General features: G+C 37.8%; 1 protein-coding gene across 1 annotated transcript in view; it reads right to left on the bottom strand.

Moving 5' to 3' along the window:
* Positions 1–25,181, bottom strand: part of LOC112046177 (cytotoxic granule associated RNA binding protein TIA1) — a 131,826-nt gene extending 106,645 nt beyond the window's left edge. The window contains exon 1 of the mRNA XM_052890236.1: positions 25,161–25,181. The gene's annotated coding sequence lies outside the window, so the exon portion shown is untranslated. The remainder of the gene's footprint in view (positions 1–25,160) is intronic.
* Positions 25,182–25,872: the final 691 nt, after the last annotated feature.

The raw sequence follows: 25,872 nt of genomic DNA, 5'->3' as shown, positions 1-25,872 counted from the left end.
AGACGCTGGCGGCAACACAGAACAAAGGGCGGTGACTTCAAACGATTTGAGACTCGTCCTCCCTGACTTTGACCTCGGAACTTTCCGTATTCTATCCTTTTTTACCGACTTATTGTTTTTGATTCTGGTCTGATTTCTTTTAAATTTTAAAAGATACAGAAAACTTAAAGACATTTGAAGCCAATGATCTTTAATAATAATTTCCACATAATATTAGGTTGAGGAAAAAGTAATCCATTTTTACCCAACTGCGTCAGAAGGAGGGTAATGTATTTCAAGCGTATGTATGTGTATGTATGTCCATTTCTTTGGCACGCCCTACAGCCCAAAAGCTGTACAAATTTTAACTCTAAATGTCATTGAGTTTGTCAGAACTGTGTTTTTGCCTTAATCCTAACAATATGGGTCAATCAAATGTAAAAAGACCTTTTCAAAAATATATAAATTATATCAAGTATATTGTTTAAATTACTGTTTTAACACAAATTATCAAAAAGTGGTGTTGTCATCGAAGTAAAATATACTAACTGGAATGTGTTCAGTCAGGAATGACATTATCTATTCTTAGTTACATTGGTAATATTTTAACAAAAATCAGAGCTTTGGAATATTAATTATAGCATAGAAAAAACTGATTCTAGGTGAGAAAGAATACAATAAGGAACTTAAGCTAACTTATCCTAATACATTTAGTTACATTTAAAATAAAAGTCTGTCGTAGAAGAAACTACAAAGTTCAAAAAAAAATATAATTACAAAAACGAAAAACCCGACTGCTCGTAATGAACTGAAAAGAGAAAAACAAGTCTCACAATATCTATATCTGTATAGTAAGGTAACCATAGTCCCGAATCCCATCTATTTCGTCCCAACGAAAGAGATAGCAGTATTTCTATTTGCGCCGCCATTTGTTTTTTGTATATTTCTCTACACGATATGTCGTTGGTAGCATGTTATCACTAGGTCAAGTTAAACAGAAGCTTGTAAGTTGTAATAAAAGAATTTAACTTGGCAAAGTTTTATCTCCAGTTTCAGCTGTGCGGAGCGGGCGGCGGCGGCGGGTCAAACACAAAGGGCGGCCACTTCAAACGACTTGTGTTATCTGCCGCCGCTAATTTGAACTTAGAGCATTCCCATTGTTGTGATTAAGATTACGTTAACGGTTTTATTGGTGAAAGATTGCATGATGGATCTGTGGCTTGCACACGCGTTTTAACTAAGGTATGCGTTATACATACAAATTGTTTTAAATGGAAATGGGCATAATTATGCAAGTATAAAAATATTTTTGACGGCCTCCGTGGCGCAGTGGTATGCGCGATGGATTACAAAACGGAGGTCCTGGGTTCGATCCCCGGCTGGGCCGATTGAGATTTTCTTAATTGGTCCAGGCCTGGCTGGTGGGAGGCTTCGGACGTGGCTAGTTACCGACAAAGACGTACCGCCAAGCGATTTAGCGTTCCGGTACGATGTCGTGTAGAAACCGAAAGGGGTGTGGATTTTCATCCTCCTCCTAACAAGTTAGCCCGCTTCCATCTTAGACTGCATCATCACTTACCATCAGGTGAGATTTTAGTCAAGGGCTAACTTGTAAATAAAAAAAAATCTCATTTTAGTGTTAATGATTAATGAATGTTGTAAAGCTGAAGTGGCAATGGGTACATATAGTTCGAAGAGCCGATGGACGTTGGGGTCCCAAGGTGCTGGAATGGCGACCCCGCATCGGAAAGCGCGTTGGTCGACCCCCCACTAGGTGGGCTAAGGCTCGAGACCGTTTTGTTTAGAAGTCCATGCTTGTGTCCAGCAGTGGACGTCCATCAGCTGATAATGATGATGATGATGCTCATGATACGGGAATGGGGATGATGACAAGGTTTGAATATATTTATTTTTATGATACATTCGGATAAATAAGGTCAATGTTAACTAATTTATACATAAAAAGCAAAGATTGACTGGATATTTGCAAAATAAAAGAGATTATAAAATTTCAAAATCTATTAAAAATATTTTATCGTAATTAGATGAAAATTACTTACAGTTTTAGCTTCCTTACATTAAATGTGACATTTTTAATATATGAACTATAAGCATAAACGCACAAATAACAAAGACATTGGTAATTTTGTTTGAACGCACATACAAATCTAACGATCATTACATTGCCTATGACGTCATTAGTTCGAGCCATTTTATATGGGGAGTTTTTCAGGGATCCGCGGCAGCGCCGCAAATCTGACCCTTTAAATCCCTGTAGCTCCGAAAGTAATGATCGCAGATACCCTGTTACTTTTACAAAATTGCTTTACTAATAGTATACTCTTAATTTATATACAATTTAAAAAACTGTCATCATCCCTATTAGGTGACTAAAACCGTGATGCGTCTGCTAGTATCACACTAATATTATAAAGGCGAAAGTTTGTGTGTAACTATGTATATTTATTCCTCCTTTGCGGCTACTGAAGCGATTTGGCTGAAATTGGGAATGGAAATAAATTTTAATTTGGACTAATACACACATCATCATTATTATCAACCCATATTCGGCTCACTGCTGTGTTCGAGTCTCCTCTCAGGATGAGAGGGGTTAGGCCAATAGTCCACCACGCTGGCCCAATGTGGATTGGCAGACTTCACATACGCAGAGAATTAATAAAGCAGGTTTCCTCACGATGTTTTTCCTTCACCGTTTGAGACACATGATATTTCATTTCTTAAAATGCACACAACTGAAAAGTTGGAGGTGCATGCCCCGGATCAGATTCGAACCCACACCCTCCGGAACCGGAGGCAGAGGTCATATCCACTTAGTTATCACGTCAAATAATACATAGGCTACTTTTAATTCCGGAAAAATCCATGGTTCCCGCGGGATTTGTGAAAAATTGAATTGCACGCGGACGAAGTCGCCGGCATCCGCTAGTAGATATATAAGGATCTTTTTGATTGCAGCTTTTATCAGGTAACAAAGGTAAACTCTCAAAGTACGAATCCCTTAGGTCGTTAACCATCGGTTCAACTTTAATGAACCTTGTTCTGGAACTTTCCTCCGTTTAACTTCTTTATTTGCTGCCCAGAAAAGGTAACTATGTTATTCATGGGATTTATAATTACCTATATTTGTACTATTATGAAGAAATGAATGAATTTATTGCTTAAGATCCATTTATTTTTACAAGTTAGCCCTTGACTACAATCCCACCTGATGGTAAGTGATGATGCAATCTAAGATGGAAACGGGCTAACTTGTTAGGAGGAGGATGAAAATCCACACCCCTTTCTACACGGCATCGTACCGGAACGCTAAATCGCTTGGCGGTACGTCTTTGCCGGTAAGGTGGTAACTAGCTACCGCCGAAGCCCACCAGCCGAAATTATTATTTATTAGAAATATATACCTTCATCTGTTATTTAATTGTGATTAGAAATGAATCTATACTAATATTATAATGCCATAGAGTTTGTTTGATTGAACGCGCTAATCTCAGGAACTACTGGTCCGATTTGAAAAATTCTTTCAGTGTTAGATAGCCCATTTATCGAGGAAGGCTATAATTTATATATTAACCCCGAATTCCTACGGGAACGGGAACCACGCGGGTAAAACCGCGCGGCGTAATAGATAATATTCACCTTAAATCGTGTCATCTTAACGAAATAAAAGTTCACATTAAATCGGGTCATTTTAATGAAATAAAAATAATTTTTGCATTTGTACAAAACAAATAAAACATTATTTACAAAAGTAGTATTATTGACACACTTTTGGTCTTCGTGTAAGGTGAAATTTTGCACACGCTCTGACTTCTGATGACAATACACGACTAGTTAAGACGTCATTACAAATCCAATATGGCGGCCTTCCCAAAGATGGTAGAAATCCACCCCCATGATATGGATATCAAATGAAAGAGTTTGCTGTCAGTAATACGAAAAAAATAATCACGTGACTTAAATCCAGTATTTGTAATTTTTAGTGCGTGCTAAAAGCGCGTTTTTTAGTATTTTTTAAACTATTTAAAGTTATTTGGGTTGAACGTGCCAATTTAATCTACGGAACCCTGCGCGTGGCCCGACACGCACTTGGCCGGTATTTTTTTATTAACATAGAGTAGACTTTTCGAATAACACTTAAAATATTTAAAAAATATATCGGTATAAACGTGCCCCTTATCTCATGGGGTCATTTAATATTCAGAAGGGGCGCTTATCAAAACATGGCCGAATTTGGGGCAAAGCCGTACTTGAAAGCTGCACGTAATTTGGTTAATAATATCGATGTTTACTTATTGAATAGAAATAGGCGCCATTTTGTCAAGTTCATTATAAACAAAAGCCTTCCTCATCAACCCATATTCGGCTCACTGTTGAGCTCGAGTCTCCTCTCAGAATGAGTAAGGCCAATAGTCCACCACGCTGGCCCAGTGCGGATTGGCAGACTTCACACACGCAGGGAATTAAGATAATTCTCTGCTATATATATATCTTTTTAATCGGTGAAGGAAAACATCGTGAGGAAAATCGTGAGGAGGTTTCCTCACGATGTTTTCCTTCACCGATTGAGACACGTGATATTTAATTTCTTAAAATGCACACAACTGAAACGTCAAACTTAAAACACACCTCTTTTTGCGTTGGGGTTAAAAAGAGTAACACGTCTTACAGTGCATACCCCGGAGTAGATTCGAACCTATGCCCTCTGAATCGAAGGCAGAGGTCATATCCACTGGGCTGCCACCGGCTCTTCTTTCTTTCGAGTAAGTGTTTAATTACTCGACTACGGCGAAGCCAAAAGGAAGGGTAATGATTTTGGCAGTGTATGTATGTATGTATGTATGTTCCACCGTAGCGCCTAAACTACTAAACTGATTTTAATAAATGAGGTGTTAAAATATTCGTAATAATTCAAATTGAGATTTAGGCTTTATAAATTTTATAAAAAAAAGATATGACGGAATTTAAACCTCATAACCTTGAAAAAAATAAACCAAGATAATAATTATCTGTTTGGAATCAAACGAAAGGTTTTAGCGAGCACATTACAAATATGTCTATATATTATACTAGCGGATGCCCGCGACTTCGTCCGCGTAAAATACCGCGTATAATATCAACTTTACTACTACCCCTACCCTACCCTACCCCTACCCTACCCTACCCCTACCCTACCCCTACCCTACCCCTACCCTACCCTACCCCTACGTACCTTTTACGTAGTCGGGTTATACTTTAAAAAAAAAAATTTTTTTTTGAAGTCGCTATCTCTTAGACTACACTGTCATTGTCATTTCAAACAAAAGCTCAGAAGAAATGAGTGCAAGAAACGTTTGTTTGTCCTACATTGTGTGAGCTCTGTGCCAAACTGAATGTTTGATCCAAGTTTTTTGATACTTATGCTTCACCGAATGTTTGATCAAATGTTTTATCAAACGTCTAACAAAGTTTCTTTTAGAATACTAAAAAAACAGCCAAGTGCAATCGGGCCACGCGTTATAGGGTTCTGTAGATTAAATGAGAACTTTAAAGCCTTCTATTGCAAAAATACCGATAAAAAATCATCTTTAAAAGTTTTTTTTTTTTCATTTTATAGACGAAATTAATAGACATACCCACACTAAATCTTATCTTTGTAGTTTTAACAAACTCTGAGTTATCTTACTGATAATTTTATCTTTTTAATTAACAACGGAATTAGTATCGAATTTTCGATTGTTAACTACTTTTTTTAAATTGGTCGACTATTACTCTTTATACAGATATTGCTAATTAGCCGTTATAGTTTTCCTTGTAATTTCAATATAAATATCCTACTTTTGTGATTTTACGTATCGATAAATAAGATAAGGGATACCCTAAAAGCTTTTTCTTCGACATTTTCTTTAACGACTTTGTTGACATTTTTAATGTTCATCATCACATTCATCATTATCAACCCATATTTGGCTCACTGCTGAGCTCGAGTCTCCTCTTAGAATGAGAGGGTTTAAGCCAAAAGTCCACCACGCTGGCCCAATGCGGATTGGCAGGCTTCACACACGTAGAGAATTAAGAATATTCTCTGGTATGCAGGTTTCCTCACGATGTTCTTCCTTCACCGTTTGAGACACGTGATATTTAATTTCTTGCATGCCCCGGACCGGATTCGAACCGACACCCTTCGGTATCGGAGGCAAAGGTCATATCCATTGTTTAAGTGGATTTATTTATTTAATTATACCTACGTACATTTTTTTGGCATAAACGGTTATTTTAATTGTATAAATATAGTTATTTTTTAATAGGGTAGGTATTTGATTAAACTTGAAAATCTCGAAAAATGCAACATATTCGAAAGTAGTCAAAACCTACCTTCGAATACTTATTATAGAACTCCAAAAGTGAACGAACAAGAACAACTTAATTAACAAATCAAACTGTAACCAAAATAAGACCCTAGAATGGCAGAGACTGACCTTGAGTGAAGTCACGTACTTGTGAACGATGTGTGCAAGGTTAAAGGATCCTTTGACTGTATACAAACACTCACCTTTTCCACTCAAGTCACTCTCCCCGCCTATCCCAAGTAACCCATAAAGAATTACACAACCAGAGATGTGGACGGCTCGAACGCCACGAGCACACTGACAGTGTTACCAACTGTCCAAAATATTTATCCCTAAAGTTGGTGTCAAAAATTCCTAAAATCGCCTTAATTATTGAGTTGTCCCCCTAAAAAATATAAATCATAATAATTTAGAAATAATATGCTGTCATATGTTTCAAAAGTCTATATTTAATACAGACAAAATACTACGTCTTTATCTGAAGATTCAGATTTTTTGAAATCATACATGTTGACAATGAACAAATTTACCAATTTTTTTTATTCGATGAAAACTGCCTCCAATTGCCTCAGAGTGGTTGTAGAATAACGTATTATAATATGTCGTGATAAGTCGCTAGGCCAAGAAAGAAATATTAAAATTATCATCAATTTAAAAATATTAACGAGTCAAAAAATCCCTGAAAATACCCCTAAAAATTTCAGACCCCTAAAAAATCCCATTTCACTTATTTGCCCCCTAAATCTGGGGGGGAAACCCCTAAGTTGGGAACCCTGCACACTGAAGCCAACTCGAGATCGAGCGACGTCATATCCGTCACAGACTACTATTTCCAACACTAAACGGCGATAACATACTAGATTAGAAAAAAGTTTGAACCTAAAGCCAAACAGAACCACGTCAAAGAAGTTTCCTTAATATTGGAATAAGGAAATAGCAGGCATTAGTCCAAATTTATACGTCCAAGTCATGCATATAAAAGCGCCGCTGGCTCTTACACTATTCCTATATAGGCCGTTTGGCGTCGAGCCAGAGGCAGGTGTGCTTGGATGATAATTTTGAATACACCTTGCAAAAGCCGCGCGATTTTCAACTCTATCCTCTTTGATATAAAGACGAGGGTAGATCGAAAATAATTTGTCCTACACCGGTGAATAATAATTTAACTAAGTCGATTTTGGTCTTTCACTTATTATTATAATGTAGTCGTTTGTACTAGGACGGTATTGCCTTGTTTTTTTTGACCGACTTCAAAATCAGGAGGAGATTGTCTATTTGACGCGTATGTTTTGTTTTTTTACGTTCATTAACTCATAGCTTTGTAATTTTTCGACCAATTAAAAAAAAAATTGTTTGATACTCAGTGGCGAGCACAAAGTTTTTAACTAGGGTATGCACTATGACTCGCAAGCGGCCAAAGTGGGGGCTCTAGCTGCTCATAATCTGCGATATTGAAAGATAGCAGCTTAGAGTGGCACAACCTTTAATATTTATTTTTTTGACGGCCACCGTGGCGCAGTGGTGTGCGCGGTGGATTTACAAAACGGAGGTCCTGGGTTCGATCCCCAGCTGGGCAGAATGAGATTTTCTTAATTGGTCCAAGTCTAGATGGAGGGAGGCTTTGGCCGTGGTTAGTTACCACCCTACCGGCAAAGACGTACCGCCAAGCGATTTAGCGTTTCGGTACGATGTTATGTAGAAACCGAAAGGAGTGTGGATTTTCATCCTCCTCCTAACAAGTTAGCCCGCTTCCATGTTAGACTGCATTATCACTTACCATCAGGTGAGATTGTAGTCAAGGGCTAACTTGTAAAGAATAAAAAAAAAAAAAAATAGTATATAGCAAAACTTTCTTACACACTGCATGAAATAGAACGCTTTACTCGGGGCATTTTATCAAAATTTATTACAGGAAAATAAAATACGGGTGTTAGTTATCAAAATGGATGTCCTCCCGAGGTGGGTCACCGCCATTTGTCTTAAATCAATTGATACTCTCTTTTCTTTCTCTTTTCGTCTCTTTTTTACTTTATAAAGTAAGTGTAACCTTTATATGGGTAGTAAGGAGATGAATATTTATAATTATTATTTACTATCGTCCGCCTTTATACCTATTTAATCCAGCCCTTACTTCGCTGTAAAAATGGAATAACTTCTCCCGTTTTCCCAACATTTCCCTTCACTGCTCTGCTCCTATTGATCGTAGCGTGATGAAAAGTATACTATAACCTGCCCAGGAGTATGAAAAATTATTGTACCAAGTTACGTTAAAATCCGTCGAGTAGTTTTTATTTCTAAAAAGACCATACAGACAGACAGACAAAAATTTTACTGATTGCATTTTAGGCATTAGTATCAATAACTAAACCCCACCACCTCCCCACCCTTGATAGTTATTTTGGAAATATATTTCAAGTACAGAATGGACCAGATTTTTAGTTTATTTTTGTGATTTTAAAGTCGGTTAATTTTTTTTATTAAAAATATTTTATCCCATTTATATAATATAGATTTAAGCCGTGATAGCCCAGTGGATATGACCTCTGCCTCCGATTCCGGAGGGTGTGGGTTCGAATCCGGTCGGGGGCATGCACCTCCAACTTTTTCAGTTGTGTGCATTTTAGGAATTAAATATCACGTGTCTCAAAACGGTGAAGGATAAACATCGTGAGGAAACCTGCATACCAGAGGATTATCTTAATTCTCTGCGTGTGTGAAGTCTGCCAATCCGCATTGGGCCAGCGTGGTGGCCTAACTCCTCTCATTCTGAGAGGAGACTCGAGCTCAGCAGTGAGCCGAATATGGGTTGATGACGTATCCCATTTATAAAATGGTAAAAGGGAGTCTGGCGTCTACTGGCCTTCAATATATTATCAAAATAAATGTCCTCCCGAGGTAGGAAGGCCCATTTGTCTTAAATCAATTGGCATGCCGCTCTCACGAGAAATATCACGAGAATTTTGAGATTGAAATACGACAATGAATATATTACTGACAGCTCTTACCCACTTGATAGCCTGTCATGATCAGATATCCTTCATCATCATTGTCAGCCGATGGACGTCCACTGCTGGACATAGGCCTCTTATGGACTTCCAAGCACACCAAGAATCCACCTCCCTGCAACTCGCTTGATGTCCCCAGTCCACCTAGTGGGTGGTCGACCAACACTGCGCTAACTTGTTAAGAGTAAGAAGACAATCCACACTCCTTTCGGATTCTACACGACATCGTACCGGAACGTTAAATCGCTTGGCGGTACGTCTTTGCCGGTAGGGTGGTAACTAGCCACAACCGAAGCCTCCTACTAGCCAGACCTGGACATACCACTGCGCCACGGAGGCTGTCAAAATGAGTGACTCTGAGCCTTCTTATGAGGAACATAGTTAGCAATCAAGATTATAATAAGCTTTTCTTTTTATAATGCACTAGCTGACGCCACGCGATTTCACCTGCGTGGTTCCCGTTCCCGTAGGAATATGGGGCTAATATAGCCTATAGCCTTCCTCGATAAATGGGCTATCTAACACTGAAAGAATTTTTCAAATTGGACCAGTAGTTCCTGAGATTAACGCGTTCAAACAAACAAACTCTTCAGCTTTATAATATTAGTATAGATATTTTTCAGATAAAAAAATATTTTATTTTAATCATGGCCCGTAAGTGGAACAAGTAAAAGCTAGGCTTTCTTCTAAAAATGTTTCCATTAGTTAATACTTTTTAAATTACCCGTAACATAAATAATGGAAGAAAGTTCAGAGATATCCCCAAGGGTTGAAAATATACCCTTTCAGCGTTCCACCCTTGGACACATTAAATATTAAAACTCTATTACGTATTGTAGAATTTCTTTGAATTCTTACTTAAGATTCGAAGTGGCCTTGTAACATCTAACAAAATCAAATATATTTATATATTGGTTCAGGTTTGGCTGGTGGGAGGCTTTGGTTACCACCCTACCGACAAAGACGTACCGCCAAGCGAATTGTCGTGTAGAAACCTAAAGGGATGTGGATTTCATCCTCTCCTAACAAATTAGCCCGCCCGATTCCATCTTAGATTGCATCATCACTTACCATCAGGTGTGATTGTAGTCAAGGGCTAACAACAATATATATAATTGTTTGAGTAAATATTACTTACCCACAATCATACAATTGTTTTAATTACGAAATACAATTTAAATTTGAAATAAACAAAATTATACATGTCAAGACGAAAGTTAGTCTACGTCAGAGTACATAAAACATGATAAATAATAATTAAAAAAAAATAGAATAATTATAGATTAAACGAAAGTCAAGCATTACTCGTAATATTAGAATGTCAGACAATGATTATAATTTATTAGCAAGAAATTCATGTACTGAATAAAATGTTTTACTACACAGCCAGCGAAAGAGATTGGTTTTAAAATTGCGAGTAGTTTGGTTTTTTAAACCTTCATCTAATTTGTTATATATTTTAACGCACATGGCATGAGGTGATTTTAATGACTGTTTTAATTTATATTGCGATTGACATAGTCTCTACGCTAAACCGCGGACGGACGGAGGGACCCTAAAAATGGCTATGTAGTTACTCTGTATCTGTATTTCTGGTCCCTTTTGAGGCTTTAACCCCTAAAAAGAAACAGTGCTTCTAAGATAAACTACACTTTTATATCAACTTTCGTATATTCTAAATCCGTAAAAGCCTCCCCGCAATACTAAGTGTATCACACATGTGCTACAGTTTGGAAGGCTTCGATATGTGAAATTTCCGGTTGTATTATATTATATTTCTAGATAGAGATATATTTCGTATGGGAATACTTAATAGGATTTTCATAGGTTTTAACACAGATATAATAAAGATGATCCAGAATGAGTCTTTACAAGCAACCCAAAACAAACGTCAACATGACATCCACATACAAACATTTTTCGCAATAACATCGTAAATCGTACGTAAATTAATAAAATAATGAATGATTCCCAATGACAAAATACTCCATCCAAATTCTTTAGTATTTTTAAACAGTTTTTAAAATATTTAAAACATAAATCACCACATCACTTCAATAATATTGAAAATTACTGATGCGACGCTTCATGTCGTACGGGCTGTATTCGTTATTCCCTACCCTACGGTAGGGGTAGGGTAGGGTAAGTTAGGGATAGGGTAGGCGTAGGCTAGGGTAGAGGTAATTTATGGGTATGGTAGGGGTAGAGTACGGGGAGGGTAGGGGTAGGGTAGGGCTATAGTAGGAGTAGGGTAGGGTATGTTAGGGATAGAGAAGAAGTGCGCATAAGTAAAAGCGAAGCTTGACCGGGTCCGATAGTTATACATACTCGTATTTACCTATAATTATTATTATAGATGGTTGGATTGTGTGAAAGAGGACATGTGTGTAAAAGGAACGGATGATGAGTTGACGAGTAATAGAGACGAATGGAAAAGATTGACATATTTTTCCGACCCCACTTAAGTGGGATAAGGGTAAAGAAAAAAAAATTACCTATAATTAATATCCAGATAAAATGTTTGACAATTATTTTATATTAAATAGTAAATATTTTAATCCTTTTTTCCCTTTTTTAAGCTAAACTAAAAATTTTCAAATAAAAGTTTTTTGTACCTACGACTAGCCGTACGAATTAAAATAAACCAAGCACGGTTAACGTATAAACAGTCACATAACTGAATGGCATAAATATCCCACTGCACATAGGTCTTCAATTCAAACAAACATCAAGAGAAACAAGCGACGCCAGAGAGTAAAAACAAATAGAACACAAAGCAAGAGGACATCTGAAGAGCTTCCAAAAACGCTACGGCGTAGACAGTATCGTAGCCATCTTGGCGCCGAACTCGCGACGCGTTACACCACACGACTCACGACCACGACACGATCACCACACGATACGATATAATCTATACTAATATTATAAAGCTGAATAGTTTGTTTGTTTGATTGAACGCGCTAATCTCAGGAACTACTGGTCCGATTTGAAAAATTCTTTCAGTGTTAGATAGCCCATTTCTCGAGGAAGGCTATAGGCTATATATTATCCCCATATTCCTACGGGAATGGGAACCACGCGGGTAAAACCGCGCGGCGTCTGCTAGTCTAATATTATAAACGCGAAATCCTACTTCCTACTATCCTACTACTACTAATATTATAAACGCGAAAGTTTGTATGGATGTTTGGATGTTTGTTACTCTTTAACGCCGCTACTACTGAAGCGATTTGGCTGAAATTTGGAATGGAAATAGATTTTACTCTGGATTGACACATAGGCTACTTTTTATCCCGAAAAATTTATGGTTTCCCGAGATTTGCGAAAACTGATGATTTTGATGATATTCATATCATCAAAATCATCAACTACTGAACCGAATTAGCTGAAATTGGGTATTGGGATATATTATTGTCTGGATTAAGACATAGGCTACTTTTTATCCCGAAAAAATCCCGAGGGATTTGTGAAAAACTAAATTCCACGTGGACGAAGTCGCGGGCGTCCGCTAGTATAACATAAACCAGAAATGTCTTTGTATTTTTGACTGAGAGTGAGAGTTTTGATGTAGTGGCATACGCAGTGGTTCGAACTCCGGCTGGGCCGATTGAGGTTTTCTTAATTGGTCCAAGTCTGGCTGGTGGGAGCCTTCGACCGTTAGTTACCACCCTACTGGCAAAGACGTACCGCCAAGGGATTTAGTGTTCCGGAACGATGTCGTGTAGAAACCGAAATGGATGTGGATTTTCATCGTCCTCCTAACAAGTTAGCCCACTTCCATCTTTGATTGTAGTCAAGGGCTAACTTGTCAAGAATAAAAATAAGGTACTTTTTTCGGGATAATAAAGTAAAAGGGTACGAAACAGGGCTTGAAGATGCGTATGGAAAGTCCACCATTTTTTCAAAAAATTGTGTGTACCTACTACACAATTAAAGTTGTAAAAATAATGTAATTCAAGATATTTCAAAACGGATTGAAGTATTTTTTTATATAACCCGTTCATGTTTTGAATTTTAATTTTGTAAAATGATAAGTGGACTATTTTATATTAAACAGAAGACATGCGAAAATATAAATAAGAGGCGGTGAAATAGGGGTTGAAACTTTACATAGATTTTCACGCAGACAAAGTCACGGGCGTCCGCTAGTAATTAATATAACTCTCGCCTTTCTCAGAGACAGTAAAACAATTAGTTACAGCTAATAAAGTAGCCTATTGATTTGCTAATAAGGAGTAAGGGTAAGGAGAGCCTAAGACGCCATTTTGTTTCGTGCGTGACGGGAAATTCTAAAACAGCCCATCTTTTAAAATTAACGGACCAAAAAACGCAAGAGATTCCCAATACTACGCTAATGGTTTCGTTCCTCAAAAGGAAGAAGATAATATATCGTTGTCTACTTCTAATATATAAAATTCTCGTGTCCCAGTTTGCGTTGCCATACTCCTCCGAAACGGCTTGACCGATTTTGATGAAATTTTTTGTGTTTATCCGGTATCTATGAGGATAGGCCAACATCTATTTTTATATGACACTCGCAAATTACGTAGCTTTCTATTAGTAAAACAATTTTCCAAGGTAGGATAGAAGTGGTAGGGTAGGGGTAGGTTAGGGGTAAGGTATGGTAGGGTAGGGTAAGGATTAGGGTAGGATAGGGGTAGTTGAAAGTTTAAATCGAGTTTCACGCGGACGAAGTCGCGGGCGTCCGCTAGTATATATATATATAAGCTTTTTAAAATTACAATCAAATTTTAGACTATTAAAATGCTCTGTTATGCTTTGAGTATAAAATAATAGTTTCAGATATAATATATAAATACTATAAAAACCTATTAAATATTCCCAACGAGAATCTCGCATAGCTGGCTCTATCTAGAAGCATATACAACCGGAAATTGAAAAGAAATATTGACATATCGTCTCGCTCGCAATCGAGGCTTCACATATCGAAGCCTTCCAAACTGTAGCACATGTGTGATACACTTAGCATTGCGGGGAGGCTTTTACGGATTTAGAATATACGAACGACATTAAAATACTTTATCTTAGACTAGCGAATTCGCAAGAGTGCTATATAATATTATAAAGCTGAAGAGTTTGTTTGTTTGAACGCGCTAATCTCAATAACTACTGGTCCGATTTTAGAAATTCTTTTTTAGATAGCCCATTTATCGAAAAAGGCTATAAGCTATATATTATTCCCGTATTCCTACGGGAACGAGAACCACGCTGATGAAACCACGCGGCGCCAGCTAGTTTTTCTTTATAAATTTATTGAAAATTCGCGCCGAATTAACCCCTCGTTTTTGAAGTCGATTAAATTGCGAAAAACAACATCTTATGATTATGAGCAAACGCGAAAAACAACATCTTTTTGCTAACTTAACTGATTTTAAACTCTTAATATTCTAATTCATAACATGTACTAAAGTTTTTAAAGGAATTTATGTTGAAATTCGCTTAAAAATCAGGTTTCAAGATCAAAGGCAAATTTTCATGGGAGCGGTTAGATAAATCGCTTTGACCAGTAACTTAGAGAAATTAGATTGTGTGGCGTTCACAAAGCTCAAAAAAACTTGGGAAAACTTGCATAGAAGCGCGGCGAAAAACATGGAAAAATTCGTAAATTTTCAGGTCTTCTGACAAGCAGGGTAATTTATAAAATACTATAATTATAAAGAGGTAAAGTTTGTTGTGGGGGGTAATCTCTGGATCTACTGAACCGGTTTGGAAAATCATCACTAAAAAGCCACGTTATATGCGAGTGTCATAAATTGTTTTATCCCTGTATTATTATAGTGTTGTGACTATATCAACGACAAATTAGCTTGGAAATTAAATGTATTACATGACTGGCAACTTACTACTGAGCTCGAGTCTCCTCTCAGAATGAGAGGGGTTAGGCCAATAGTCCACCACGCTGGCCCAATGCGAATTGGCAGACTTCGCACACGCACAGATCTTAAAATTCTCTGGTATGCAGGTTTCCTCACGATGTTTTTCCTTCACATTCCGACACGTGATATTTAATTTCATAAAATGCACACAACTGAAAAGTTGGAGGTGCATGCCACGGACCGAATTCGAACCCACACCCTCCGGAATCGGAGGCAGAGGTCATGCCCACGACTCAATCTTTTCATTTTCACAGTCAAATTTTCTAAAACTTTTGTCTGTATGTATGTTTGTATGGAATTTCTGAAATGGGGCTTTCATTGAAAAAAGTTATGATACCCACAGAATTGTTAGGAGGAGGATGAAAATCCACACTCCTTTTGGTTTCTACACGACATCGTACCGGAACGCTAAATTGCTTGTCTTTATCGGTAGGGTGGTAACTAGCCACGATCCAAGCCTCCCACCAGCCAGACCTGGACCAATTAAGAATACCTTAATCGGCCTTATTAGAAGACTCAAAGTCACTCAGCGGGCGTTGGAGCGAGCTATGCTTGGAGTTTCTCTATGTGATCGAATCAGGAATGAGGAGATCCGCAGACGAACCAAAGTCATTGACATAGCTCAGTGAGTCGCGAAGCTGAAGTGCAATGGACAAGCCACATAGTTCAAAAAGCCGATGGACGTTGGGGTCCCAAGGTGCTGAAATGGCGACCCCGCACCCCCACTAGGTGGACCGAGGATATCAAGCGGGTTGCAGGGAGCTGCTGGATGCTGGCGGCTCGAGATCGTTGTGCTTGGAGGTCCATGCAAGAGGCCTATGTCCAGCAGTGGACGTCTATCGGCTGATAAGGTAATCGGCCCAGCCGGGATCGAACCCAGGACCTTCTTGTAAATCCACCGCGTATACCACTGCGCCACGGAGGCCGTAGAAGGTATAGGAAAAAACCCAACGGAATTCTAAAACACCCTACATCAGGGGGTTGAAAAATCGAGACGAGAATTTACTTTGCAATTCAAATCACCTTTAACTGCGCCCCGCAAAGCTAACTTCCAGGAATTGGAACGGTTCGCTACTTGATTCCACTTTTGGATTCCAATTCCAGTATTGCGATATCCAATTGTTTGACAAAGTGGCAAATTGGGGATTTCAAGCCTTTTTTAACTTTTTTTTTTATTCTTTACAAGTTAGCCCTTGACTACAATCTCACCTGATGGTAAGTGATGATGACTAAGATGGAAGCGGGCTAACTTGTTAGGAGGAGGATGAAAATCCACACCCCTTTTGGTTTCCACTCAGCATAACGCTAAATCGCTTGGCGGTACGTCGTTGCCGGTAGGGTGGTAACTAGCCACGGCCGAAGCCTCCCACCAGCCAAACCAACTTGTCCTGTAAATATGTGTGGGTATACAATTTTCTAACATTTTTGTGTGGAAGTTTGCTTAATTCAAATCCAAATTTCATTTATTTCAATTATGCTTAATTTACAAGCACTTTTGAAACGTCAAGTTATGTCATGGCTCTGGCTCTTCTTGGACCAAGGCGCGTTGGGAACCCTCGTTACTTTAATTTTAAGTTTTCGACTAATTATTATTACCATTATCATAAGATCTTAAGTGTAATATTACAATTACCTGACGTTTCGAAAGAGCTTGTAAACTAAGCCTAGTTGAAATAAATGAATATTGATTGATTGATTGATTGATTGATTGGTTTAGTGGCATCGGCCGTAGCTAGGTACCACCCTACCAGCAAAGACTGTCTAGCGATTTAGCGTTTCGGTACGATGCCGCGTAATTATGACCTTTAGCATTTTTTTTAGAATTTAAACTATCGTGAGTGTTATTCATATTAATGGATTACACACGGCCAAAACTCACGTGATATAGCTTCGCAGTCTGGATCGTGCCGCGTTACAAGAACCAGCTCATGACTAAGGGCCCCATATGGGTTCGAAACTAGTCGGGTATACAACCGACCGACCTTACACATCACGTGAGTTTTATCCATGTTTCATCATCAATTACGAGTGTGGGTTCGAATCCGATCCGGGGCATGCACTACCAACACTTCAGGTGTATGCATTTTAAGAAATTAAATATCACGTGTCTCAAACGGTGAAGGAAAACATCGTGAGGAAACCTGCATACCTGAGAATTTCTCTGCGCGTGTGGAGTCTGCCAATCCGCATTGGGCCAGCGTGGTGGACTATTGGCCTGACCCCTCTCATTCTGAGAGGAGACTCGAGCTCAGCAGTGAGCCGAATATGGGTTGATAACGATGCGACGATGATCATCAATTAATATGACCTTTGACACATTGTTTCAAAACGTATCCCATCTAAAGACCCAACGTTTCGGCCTGTTAGCGCAAACGTAAGAGAAACCAGGTAAAAGCCTCTCCAGGCCCCGGTATTGAGGTCGTGCATTAAGCGAGAGATAATTGTGTAGATCTGAGTTCGTTTGAGTGAATGAGACAGATTGTGTTATTCGGTACGAGTGACAGAGACAATGCGATTAAATGGTAACAGATTATTACGAGCTAGCTGAAGCTGCGCGGTTTCACCAGCGTGGTTCCTGTTCCCGTAGGAATATGGGGATAATATATAGCCTTCATCGATAAACACTGAAATAATTTTTCAAATCGGACCAGTAGTTCCTGAGATTATCGTGTTCAAACAAACAAACAAACTCTTCAGCTTTATAATATTAGTATAGATAGTGTATCGATCTCCTATTAAAAAGTTAATGCACAATTGTGCAATCAGCGACCAAAAAACGTATTCACTCAATGAGTGCCAAACACAACTTCTTGGCACTCAATTCAAGTAGTCGCATTTGCAAATTCAACCTTAAACTCAATCGTTAAGGTTGAATTTGCCCTGAATTTGGAATTTTATTGAATATCACACTAATATTATAAAGGCGAAAGTTTGTGTGTAAGTGTGTAAGTATGTTTGTTTCTCTTTTACACTGCGGCTACTGAAGCGATTTGGCTGAAATTTGTAATGGAAATAGATTTTACTCTGGATTAACACATAGGCTACTTGTGATCCCGGAAAAATCCATAGCTACCGTGGAATTTGTGAAAAACTGAATTCCACGCGAACGAAGTCGCGGGCGTCAGCTAGCTGGACTATATTTAAAGGTCTTTAGGTATAATATTCTTTACCAATATTTTTAAAACTAATTAACTTGCGCAGATGAATGTTTTATGTAGTTTTCAAGGTAAAAGTTCAAATAGGTACACAGTTAGTCATCCCGAATTTAGCGCGAGCAAAACCGCAGGTTAAAGCTAGTGGCCCTAGAAAACTAGGTATAGCTGAAACGGCTCTTTTATTTGAATTTTTCTCATAACTGTATCTAACAAAAGAAACGATGACGAAGCAAAAAACCGAGTCAATTGATCGACTAAATCTATTCTATGTCATACATAATATAATGTGTGTCAATTGACATTTATATGCGAATAATGAAGCCGTTCTATTATCTCGAAAACTGTATATTTTCTTTTTTACCCGACTGCGACAGAAGGAGGGTAATGTTTTTCGAACGTATGTACGTATTACCCATGCGTCTCAAGTTGATTTTGGAAGAATGACATTTGCTTATGGTACTAAGTGCAAAAAAAGGTTTTCATCGTTTGATATTTGGAAGTAGTTACGCGTTTATGCATCACTTTGGTTATTTTATTAAATTATTTCAGGTATTCATTAATTGTTTAATTTAATTTGTTTTTAAATAAGTATAACATATTATTGTAAAATCAACAAACAATACGTAAATTGTACACTGATTTAATCAGTATATTGTGTTGGAATTTTTTTCTATAATATAAGACCCATTGTAACCCAAAATTCAGCAAATATTTGTAATATTATTATTAATAAATATATTTCAGATGGTAATGCCTTTTACTTTTGTCCAAAAAATAAAAAAATCATGGTTAGAACAAAATATACGCAAATATACAAAATATCGACATTAAAAATCTCGTTTTTTTATCGTGGTATTGTCGTCATCAACCCATATTCGGCTCACTGCTGAGCTCGAGTCTCCTCTCAGAATGAGAGGGGTAAGGCCAATAATCCACCACGCGGATCCTAATGCGGATTGGCAGACTTCACACACGCAGAGAATTAAGATAATTCTCTGGTATGCAGGTTTCCTTACGATGTTTTCCTTCACCGATTGAGACACGTGATATTTAATTTCTTAAAATGCACACAACTGAAAAGTTGGAGGTGCATGCCCCGGACCGGATTCGAACCCACACCCTCCGGAATCGGAGGCAGAGGTCATATCCACTGGGCTACCACGGCTATACTGGGCTACCACGGCTATTTATCGTGGTATGTACCCGTTTAAATAACATTCATATTGAACAACCACGAAATAAATTTAAAATCATTGGTTAAAATCATTAAAATATACGCAGTTACGCGTCAAAACTCAAAATTGGACTAAATTATGGTAATATTATGAATTATTGTTCTTTTTTACACCCTGTATTGGGTCTACTATGTCCAGAGCTCAAGTTATACTTCGTTACGTGTATTCTCACTTTTGGTTCAACGTTCAAACTAGGCCTTTAGAGAAAAGTACAAGGTATTACTATCATCATTATTCCCACGGGAATGGGAACATTGCGGGTGAAACAGGGGTCTATCAGTAGTATTTTTTTTATTTTTTTTTATTGTTTACAAGTTAGCCCTTGACTACAATCTCACCTGATGGTAAGTGATGATGTAGTCTTAGATGGAAGCGGGCTAACTTGTAAGGAGGAGGATGAAAATCCACACCCCTTTCGGTTTCTACACGGCATCGTACCGGAACGCTAAATCGCTTGGTGGTACGTCATTTGCCGGTAGGGTGGTAACTAGTCACGGCCGAAGCCTCCCACCAGCCAGACCTGGACCAATTAAGAAAATCTCAATCTGCCCAGCCGGGGATCGAACCCAGGACCTCCGTTTTGTAAATCCACCGCGCATACTACTGCGCCACGGAGGTCGTATATATACAGTGTAGCAAAACAAAAAATCTTTTGAATAGGCATTAGTCTCAGACCACTTATTATATAGGACCTGCCTCGTTAGACGTATCTTTTCTGTCAAAGTATATGATCAACGATCTAAAGCGATTATAAAAAGTGTATCTATATAATCGATGTTGAATAGTTGTAATCGTGTTCGTCGGTTAAAGAGCTCCGTAAAAATACCTTTTTGTGTAGTTGAATGGTGTAAAAAACGGGCACAAACGTCTAGTTTAGTATAAAATATATACCAAATCTAAGCACGTTTTCCTCAGAAAATGACAGACAATTTTGTTTGTGACTGTGAGTGCGATACAGGTAAGATAAGATAAGAATTGTTTTATTTGAATAAACTCAGTACATACATAGCAATGACGTCCTGGCCCTTAAACTAGGTAAGCCCGTGTCTTAAGGGCCAGTGACTTCCCTGGGTACATATTCTACAAGTAGGTCCTTCTATAATTGGTCTGAGGCATTAGTAAATAAATTCCACCATTTTATGGTAAAAATCGAGAGAAAACATAGCCAGCGGCTCCAGATGTATACGAGGCATACAAATTATGATATTACAGGAAAATTGCTTTTTCCCCTCATACCTACTTGTATACCTATTGTATATAGTTACATTATTAAACATGTCTAAAACAAATGTTTTTGTTTAAGGTAATTTGGTTAGCTAATCAATATGGACGGTTTTCTCATATATGTAATAACCAGCTGATGCCGCGTGGATTCACCCCCGTAGTTCCCGTTCCCGTAGAAATACGGGGATATTAAATAGCCTATAGCCTTCCTCGATAAATGGGCTATCTAACACTGAAAGAACTTTTTGAATCGGACCAGTAGTTGCTGATTAGCGCGTTCAATCAAACAAACAAACTCTTCAGCTTTATAATATTAGTATTCGTTACCAACTCATATTCCGCTCACTGCTGAGCTCGAGTCTCCTTTCAGAATGAGAGGAATTAGGCCTTAGTCCACCACGCTGGCCCAATGCGGATTGGCAGACTTCACACACGCAAAGAATAAAAAAAAAATTCTGGTATGCAGGTTTCCTCACGATGTTTTCCTTCACCGTTTGAGACACGTGATATTTAATTTCTTAAAATGCACACAACTGAAATGTTGGAGGTGCATGCCCGGGACCGGATTCAAACCCACACCCTCCGGAAACGGAGGCAGAGGCCATATCCACTGGACTATCACGGATTAATATTAGTATAGATATTAAGTATTGGCTCAAAAGCCTTAAAGGGAAGGGTGAAATCAATATTTATAATAAAACTGTAACAGGTCAAATTATGCACATTGAAGATATTTAGAAAATTTTAGTTGGAGGCTTTATAGTTATATGTTATATTATATTGAAAACGCTCAGTGAGCAGAAAAATAGCTCACAACGCGTTGTGGTCACAGTAAAAATCTACATGGCGAAATTCGTGTTATGGCTCAAAAGAAAACGCGCACGACGCGTTGTGGCAATCACAGAAATATGTAAAGTGTGCGTCGTAATCAAATAATATTCCATACGCGTCATGGCTTTTCTTCATTGCCACAACACGTTGAGATCGAATAGCATGTCAACCACGACGCGAATTTCGCTATTTGGTCTTTCTGTGATCCACAACGCGAACTGAGGAGATGCGCTGAAGAACCAAAGGTATCTATCAGTCGCGTTAGAAGCGCAGTGTTGGTCGACCCCCACCAGATGGACTGACGACATCAAGCGGGTTGCAGACATTCGCTGGCTGCAGGCGGCTCAGTATCGTGATGTTTGGAAGTGACTACAAAAGTTCTATGTCCTGCAGTGGATGTCTATAGCTTTACCCTCGTATTCCCACAGGAACGGGAAATACGCGTGTGACCGGGGCATTTGCTAGTGTATAAATAAAAATCCCTATTCCCTTTAGTCACGCCATAACTTGGGAACGACTTAACCGATTTCATCCATCTTTTTATGTTTTTTAATACTTTTTAGAAGGTTCTCGCGAAATTGCGTAGGAAATTGGAAAATGTCGTAAAACTTAACGACTATTTTATGGATGCTTGTCACTTAATCACGCCTCAATGGCGGAACGGATCAGCAGACCTATTCACTAACTTTGATGTATATCAGATATAGCCACCTAATATAAATTATAAAAGAGGGTGAAATAGAGGTTGAAAGTGTGTATGGAAAATCCTTCATTTATAGAGTTTTAAAAATTTGTTCATAAATCATTACAAAAATTCGAAAAGAAATTTTAAAAATTCAACCCTTAAAATAAGGGTTGAAATTTTACATTGATTTCCACGCGGACGAAGTCTAACGTCCGTTAGTCAATAAAAACTGCATTTTTCGTATTCTGCGAAGCCTGATGTTAACGAAAATCACAATGTATAAACTGCCATAAGCTTTGGCATATATTTTGAACTAACTGACGCCGCGCGGTTTCACCCGCGTAGTTCTCGTTCCTGTATGAGTATGGGAATAATATATAGCATATAGCCTTTCTCGATAAATGGGCTATCTAACACTAAAATAATTTTTCAAATCGGAGCAGTAGTTCCTGAGATTAGGGCGTTCAAACAAACAAACAAACTCTTCAGCTTTATAATATAGTATAGATATATAGTACAGATAGCTTTATAGTATAGATATCTAGATAATGAAAGCTATTCATTGATGCAACCTAAATAATGTTGAGTCAACTATTATTGTTCCGATAGTTGTTTCAGTCAATGGTCTTATAGCGAAAAGCTTCGACCAACACCTTAAGAAGCTCTCGATTAACTGTTGGATCAAGAGTCGGATACAGAAGGCAGTGATTCTTGAGACGGCGCATATTGTGAGGAGGTTCCTCACTCTGGAGCCCAAGGGCTTTGGGTTGCTTGGCTACTCAAATGTCCCTCAGTGAGTTGAATTTTTTTGTAGTTTATTATCATTGTTAAAAATTAAAAATCCGGCAAAGTGCGTGTCGGGCCATGCGCAGAGTAAGGTTCCGTATATTAAGTTAGCACTTTAATCCCATAAGTAATGCAAAAAATACCGATAACGATAACCCACACCATGGGATAGACGATAAAAATCATCCTCACTTCGATTGTAGATAAGGAACACCAAAAATATTTTTTAATAAATTTTCTTGTTACCACATTATATATGTAATTAATAAATAATGCTTTACGTTTTTAACTTTGTTGGGTATACATTTTTTTTTTAATATTCGCCGTATCTTTTAAACATGACCAATATTACCATTCCCCTCCACCTAGTCGACAAAGACTGTGCTAGGAGAGGGTACGACAATAGACCAACGGGGCGGGGATCGAACCACCACCCCTCGGTGATGAGTCCAACCGCTCTTACCGTTGAGCTATTGAGGCTTAATTTTCTTTTAATAAGTCTATATTTTTTAAAAGTAACTAATGAAGAAAGTAGATTAAATAAATTTAATTAAAAATGTAATCATTTAATACTATCCGGGACTTCTAAATTGACATAGACTCAAAAGGCCTAGAAGCTATAGCTGTAAAAATAAATTTGTAATATCCCTAAAAAGGATTATTAAATTTCTTTGTACTATATTATTACTATATAATAATTTCATACGATCTTAAAATAACTGGCTTACAGTTATTATAAATAATCTTTTATTGGACATAATTATATATATCCTTAAACATTTATAAATTTATAATTTATAAACACATTTTAACTATCTAACGACCTAAAACTGAAGGTATTATTATAAAAAAGTTATTAAAAAAAAATTAAAACCTTATAATACTATAAGCAGCTCATATAGTGAAAAGTCAATGGACGTTGGGGTTCCAAGCTGGAATGGTGACCCCGCACCGGAAAGCGCAGTGTTGGTCGACCCCCCACTAGATGGACCGAGGACATCAAGCGGGTTGCAGAGAGCCGCTGGATGCTGGCTCGAGACCGTTGTGTTTGGAGGTCCATGCAAGAGGCCTATGTCCAGCAGTGGACGTCCATCGTGTTAAAGATGATTATTAAAAAGGATTTTTAAATCTTTCTCCAATCTAAAGATTTCTTGCAATGTAAAACTAAAGGTATTATATGCATATACATTTTAACAAAGACCTAAACATGCTGGTGATTTAAAACCATTGTATTTAGAAGTCCATACAAGAGGTTTTTATTCAGCATTGGATAACCATCGGCTAATGATTATTAAAAAGGATTTTTAAATCTTTCTCCAATCTAAAGATTTGTTACAATGTAAAACTAAAGGTATTGTACGCACATTTTAACAAAGACAAAAACATGCTGGTGATTTAAGACCATTGTATTTGGAAGTCCATACAAGAGGTTTTTATTCAGCAGTGGATGACAATGTTTATTAAAAAGGATTTCCAAATATTTCTTCCACCTGAAAATTTCTTACAATCTAAATCTATTTAGCACATATTAACAAAGAAGAAGATTGTTAAACATTAACAAAATACAACTAAACAACATAGTCATGCATAAAGGAACGTACAACATAAGTTAAAATGGCGCAGGTGGCACATACTACCTTTTTCCACGGAGCGCCTCTCCAATATACAGTGCATCGGAACAGAACAAAGAACTCAGGCACGGAGCAAATTCCACCCCCTCCCTCGTCACGAAAATCCGTTAAAAACGTCGCAAATTTTATGAAAAAACACGTAAAAAACCACTATATCCTTATTTATGCCACATTTATACGTATATTCGCAAATTCGTAGCGAACTAAATACCGAACGCGTAGCGTCGCTACGAATTAACCACAATCTCTTGTTATTTTTTTTTTTATTGATTTGTTTTTTTAATGAGCTGCATTCCAGTTGCTTAGTGTTTAGGGGGATGTGAACTTTTTTTTATTGGATTTGGCTTTGTTTTTTTTTAATAATTAATATAGCAACGGACAGTACCGTCTCTAACGGACACGCGCGGTACACTAGAACCTCTGCAGGAAGGTTGTATGCATTGATTAGGCGTAGCTCACGCTGTAGCGTCATCTCTCTCGCACTTGGGTATCTTTCGTCCCGCTCGCACAACAGCCTACTCACTATATAGAGGAACGAAATTTGGCCTCGCAAAATTTTCAATGGTTCTTAATATTTGTGTATTTTATTAGTAGTCTGTGTTTTTTAGCGAGTAATCGATTTTTTGAGTGAATAAACTTTGGAGTGTAGTTAATTTTGGTTTTTTTGAAATGGTTTTTTAACTCTGTTAGTGTTTTATTATTCGCCTTTTTTATGGTTCTATGCAGGGCGCAGGCCTATTCTTTTATATGGGAGAAGGGGTTTGATGTTTATATTCACCACGCTGTTTCAATGTGGCTTGGCGGGCATATAGTAATAATTATTCAAAATTCAAATTAAAAATATCATTTATTTCAAGTAGGGTCAGTTTACAAGCACTTTTGACACGTCAGTTGACTATTTGTAAAGATTCTACCACCGGTTCGGAAGGCAGGTTCTGCTGAGAACAAGTTATTGATTTTTAAATTTTAACAATGTTTAATAATAATAAATAAGCTTTCACTTAACTGTTGGATCAAGAGTCGGATACAGAAGGCTGTGATTCTTGAGACGGCGCGTTTTATGAGGAGGTTCCTCACTCTGGAGCCCTGACCACTCA

Source organism: Bicyclus anynana, chromosome 27 (genome assembly GCF_947172395.1).
Source record: "Bicyclus anynana chromosome 27, ilBicAnyn1.1, whole genome shotgun sequence".
NCBI classification, from domain to species: Eukaryota; Metazoa; Arthropoda; class Insecta; order Lepidoptera; family Nymphalidae; genus Bicyclus; species Bicyclus anynana.
The sequence above is the reverse complement of the archived record's forward strand: the minus strand, read 5'-3'. Positions and strand labels throughout refer to the sequence as shown.